The sequence below is a fragment of the Moschus berezovskii genome, chromosome X (assembly GCF_049115385.1).
Source record: "Moschus berezovskii isolate FMDL1 chromosome X, NW_MosBer_1.0, whole genome shotgun sequence".
In the NCBI taxonomy this organism is placed as follows: domain Eukaryota; kingdom Metazoa; phylum Chordata; class Mammalia; order Artiodactyla; family Moschidae; genus Moschus; species Moschus berezovskii.
Window position 1 is genome coordinate 58,210,277 of NC_142488.1, and position 5,482 is coordinate 58,215,758.

Genomic DNA, 5,482 nt, shown 5'->3' on the forward strand with positions numbered 1-5,482 from the left:
TAAATAAAGGATATATCTCAATAAAGAAAATCAAGTTTACACCCAAAGTAGATTACAATTTTCTGTTTACAGTTGGATGGAAAAGTTAAATTTTAAAAGGAGTGGAAAATAGAAGAAAATCATCCTTATCTCAACATCCTTAAGAGAATATTAAGAATACATACAGTCTGCATTTTCAAAATACCAGTATCTTTTTAATATTCAAGTTAGAAAGATTAAATGCACACATAAATGTTCCCAATTTTATGTGAGAAGCACAAAGCCCTTTTGGAAATGGCTTGATAATTTAACAATGACATTCTTTTTTATAAAGTCATATTCCCTTGGTAACCTTTTTTGGTTTATATTTTAAATGAATATGTTAGTGATGAAAAACCTTAAATATAAGTGTCTCATGTAATGCAGCCTTTCAACAAGAGTATTATCATCCCATTTGAAAATCTGAATTTTCATATTAGATAGCCCTTTATCCTCTCCTAAATCAAGCATGCTAAAAAAGAGTATGAAGAAATAAACAGACTAAATAGAAAATGTAACTGCATGCAACATGCTATTCTATTTTACAGAAATAGATTTAATAATGCATTCATTCCTAAGCATTACTACATTCAAGGTTTTTCTATCTTCCCAAAATTTGTTACCCTCGACAGATTTCATAGTTTAGTAGAAATGTTTCTGATATTACTGGGGTACTGATATTACATTAAGCCTAACGTTTGATGTTCATTGGAGGGACTGATGCTAAAGCTGAAACTGCAATACTTTGGCCACCTCATGCGACGAGTTGACTCACTGGAAAAGACTCTGATGCTGGGAAAGGTTGGGGGCGGGAGGAGAAGGGGACGACAGAGAATGAGATGGCTGGATGGCATCACCGACTCTGTGGACATGAGTTTGAGTGAACTCCGGGAGTTGGTGATGGATAGGGAGGCCTGGCGTGCTGTGATTCATGGGGTCGCGGAGAGTCGGACACGACTGAGCGACTGAACTGAACTGAACTGAACGTTTCTGTAAGACAACTAGTTTTTGAGAATGTACACTTGTGACGAAAATGGTAACACCCAGCTACTTCTGTGGTACATTTTAAGTAGACCACAATAGGCAGGCAAGTGTTTTATCCTATGAGATTGCATCATAAATCCAAGAATATGAGAGATTAATCAGAGTTTTAGCAGTAATAAAACAAAAGAAAAATATTCTTCTGCAATAATTTCCTCTCAAATAGAACAGTATCTAGTTCATCAAATAGTGTGCTAAGATGAATGAACTTTATATTTCAGAACTTATTTATAATTTATCACACATTTTCAATATTTTATAGAAATAAACCCAAATGTCCTTTAAGTTTACAAAAAGGTTCTCAACAGACACCTTAGTAATAAAACAAATTTATACAGGTTAAGGACAAAAAAGAGTCAGTTACTAAGGACTAATTTTTCTTCACCAAAAACTGAAGAGCAGACTCATTGAAAAAGACCCTGATGCGGGAAAAGACTGCAGGCAGGAGGAGGAGACAGAGAGTAAGATGGTTAGATGGCATCACTTACTAAATGGACATGAATCTGAGCAAACTCCAGGAGATAGTGAAGAACAGGGAAGCCTGGGGGGTGTATTTCATAGGGTCTCAAAGAGCCAGACACAACTTTGTGCCTGAACCACAACAAAAAACTGATACTAAGAGGAAAATTTGAGGCAGGGATGGTGGTTAGAAAGAGACCAAAATAGCCAGATGATTTCTCAGCCCTTTGACATCAGTTTGCCTGTGTAAACAGAGTCCAGAGTTAAATAAAAAGTCATGAGCAGGGAAATAATATGGATCCTAATTTTCCCCCCATTTTTATCCTAATGAATGTTGTCTTCTTAAATTGTCGCAACATTTGGCCGCTTTCTTTGGATTTTTCCTGCATATACTCCCGAAACAGGCGCTCTGTTAGGCACTCTGCTCTGTGAAGACTTCTGTCTATTTTGCACAACCCCCTTCACTGATGTCTTAGGGGTTCCTTGTCTACTCAGTAGCCTATGAACAGGTGCATTCTGTCCTTGATTTGGCTGAAGGACTCTTGTTTCAGAAGGATTTTGCTTAACCAGAAATTTCTTACTTGGCATTCCCATTTCTGCAGCCTTCATGTACTTCTTCCTATCAAGAGACTTCTATGTTGCAGCTGAAAGAGCCACTCGTGGACTTTTCATTTTATTCATTTGCCTGAGCATTTTCTTTTTGTGAACTTCTCTATCATGATGTAGAATAGACATTCTTTCAGCTGCATCCATTACAAAGAATATGTCATGAATGCTGTACAGGGCAGCTCGCAACTGAGCTAACACTCTTTCCTGAAGAGAAGCATCTTGTGCTGAAACAACTCCTCTCTTTAAAGGCGCTTCTGACTGAAAACTTCGTATAAATTCCATAGTATCTTTTACAGTTTGTTAAAGTTGTTTCAGCTTATCTGTCTGTATAAGCCTACGAGTAAGGAATCCTTTTGCCACTGCAGTTACTTTATTAAATTTTGCTTGTACTTCTGGACTGAAAACCTGAGACCACTTAGTTTTGGCCCTTCCAAAAGGCCTTGTTACTGAGAGTTTGGTCAAGCCACTAGTTGATGATCCCCAGAGGTAGAACGGTACTTCATTTGCAGAACCAAAGCTATGTTGTAGGGCAGAACTTGTGAAACCATAACTATTTGAATTCAAAGTATGGAGTAAGTCCACTTGAGACAGCATTGTGTCTAGTAAACCAGAGTCATTTATCTTTCTCCATTCTAAGTCCACAGCACTGCTAATGTCCAATTCAGAGGCTTCTGCTGTAATTACCTTCTTCTCTTTTAACATATTCTCCTGTTCTTCTATGTCCTTTTGCAGTCTTTCCTGTTCCCTTTCCTGCTCAGCTATGAGTAGTGATAACTACTGGGTGTGCTGTTCTTCTAGCCTCTTCCGCATTTCTTCAAAAGCTAACATCTTGCTTTTTAGTATCTCCTCGCCTTCTTTGGAACTACTTTCTAACATCTTATTCTTGATGTAGACAGATCCTTTAGAATATATTTTTTCTGGCAAATGTTGCCTTTCCTGTTCAGCTATTCCAGTTGTTACAACATAAGGGTAGTTTTCTTTTTGCAAATTATCAATATCTAAATCAAGTCTCCGTTTAACTTTCTCAAAACTGTTATCCAAAAATTGTTCTTTTCCACAGGACACTGTAGGGGTATGCATCTGCTGTATGGTATTCTGGTTCTGCATCAGTAAAGGAGATGGTTTTTTTACATCATAAGACTTATTCAGTTCCATCTGTAAGTTGCAGGAGTTTTTCTCTAACACATTGGTTGACTTGACTCCACTCACAGTACGAAAGTTTTGACTCAGAACACACTCTCTGGCGGCATATGGCTCATGCAATCTTTCCCCTGCAGTACATGTACTGTCCATTCTGTGCGGTCCTCTCGCATCTGATATTAACTGACTTTCCATGATAGCAAGTCCATGAATAATTTTATTTTCTAATTGATTATCTGAAGGTTGACATACCTGATTTGACTTACCTAAAACCATTACTGTATGGCTTCTGTATTTTTGCTGACATAAACCTTACTTGAACAAACTCCTGCTAAATCAACTGGTAACTTTGGCAGTTACAGGTACATTTGTTTTTTCATCAGTTTCTTGAACAACTAACTCTACTGCCTGTTCTTTCCCTTTAGGACTTAATTCTGAAGCGTTTATTGGGTTATTTATAAGTATATGACATGCTGATGATGGCCTAGAACACCTTCGATGCATTTTAGGACTTAGGCTTGGGTCTGGGCTAGGTATTTTGGCATATGAACCAGTAGGACTTTTGATAACATTATTTTCAGTAACAAAAGCGGGAATGCCTTTGAAATTAGAATCAGTCTCTAAAACAGTGGAATGGCCAGTTCGTATAGATACGTCCAGTTTAGAAAAGTTACCTAAAACAGATGTATTCACGCTGCTTGCTTGAGTGAAAGCACCTTGGAGAAGAACATTTGATTTATTAAGGCTTGGTTTGTCAGGAATAACTGAACCACAGTGTTTGCCTATGAACTGGGACTTCTCCTTTCCATAGTCAGTCACTTTAACAGCATCATTTTCTTTGTCTGAATGACTCTCATTAACAGTCCTCTTTACACTACTTCTCAGACTTCATCTAGACTGCTCTCTTTCTATATATTCCTTTGACTTTTTCATCAGGTTCTGAAGACTCATTATGTAGGGATCCAGAGTAACTTCCTCCAAAAGTGATGGATCTTGTTCTTCATTTGTTGGAAAGAGAACATCAGAAGTAAGTGTCTCCTGTGCAGTTATTTATTGAGGAAGTCTTTAAAGAAGCTTCATTTTCTGCCTGGGTAATATTTGAACTATCGCATTGCTTCAGATAACTGAATTCTTCCAAGTCCCTAGCTAAGTCTATCCCATTAGATTTAAATTGATCCTCATTATTCAATGGCAAAATTCCAGTTATCTTTTCAAACTTTGCTAAAATCGAGTGTTCAGTAGGGCTTGGCAAGATATTTGGAAGTGTAGCAGAAACATTCAAATTTCTGACTTCTGAATTACAGTAAACTGTTTCAGTCTCCCACTGATGAAAATCACTGGTATTCGGTGCTTTTCTAACCTGAACATTTTCAAGAATCTCCTGGACACGAGTCAGTAAAGCTTTCTTTCTATTAACCAGCCTTCTTGCTTCAACATCAAGAGCTTTCTGCTTTTCTTGTTGCATTTCCTTTCTTTTCTCAATATTAAGCAGTGGAGAAAGCACAGCCAGTCCATGGAATCGAATAAGTGAGATGCTTTCAGACTGGACAGGTAGAAAGCTCTCTGTGGATAATGATGCTTCTTGGATTCTGGAGAGACTTTTCTCACAAAACTTCTCATACTCCTCCATCTTCCCACAATCACACACTATCTGAAATTTTCTTGGCATTTCCTTGGATTTTGTCTGTCTTCCTCCACCACAATGTAATCTCCATAAGCACAGGTACCTTCTCAGTCTTGTTCACCACTGAATCCCCATTACATAGGACAACGTCTGTTCTCCCACGGCCCTGGCAGCTTTCCTCCCCTAGCTCCTGGACTTGGTGGGAAGCAAACTGCTCAATTGGTACTGACTGAACACCGCTCCGTTCGCCGCCGCCTTCTCCTCCTCCTCCCCACCATATTAAAGCACTCTGGCGGCAACGCGGGCTCCTGGCAACCTCCACCGCCACCGCCGCCACCGCCCCCCCCCCCACCTCCCTGGAGAAGACTCTTGAGAGTCCCTTGGACTGCAAGGAGATCCAACCATTCCATCCTAAAGGAGATCAGTCCTGGGTGTTCATTGGAAGGTCTGATGCTAAAACTGAAACTCCAATTCTTTGGCCACCTCATGTGAAAAGTTGACTCCCTGGAAAAGACTCTGATCCTTGGAGGGATTGGGGGCAGGAGAAGAAGGGGATGACAGAGAATGAGATGGCTGGATGGCATCACCTAC

At 39.3% G+C, this 5,482-nt stretch overlaps 1 pseudogene; it reads right to left on the reverse strand.

The window, feature by feature from the left end:
- Positions 1 to 1,716: 1,716 nt before the first annotated feature.
- Positions 1,717 to 5,044, reverse strand: LOC129564501 (centriolar coiled-coil protein of 110 kDa pseudogene; annotated as a pseudogene).
- Between the last annotated feature and the right edge of the window lie 438 nt (positions 5,045 to 5,482).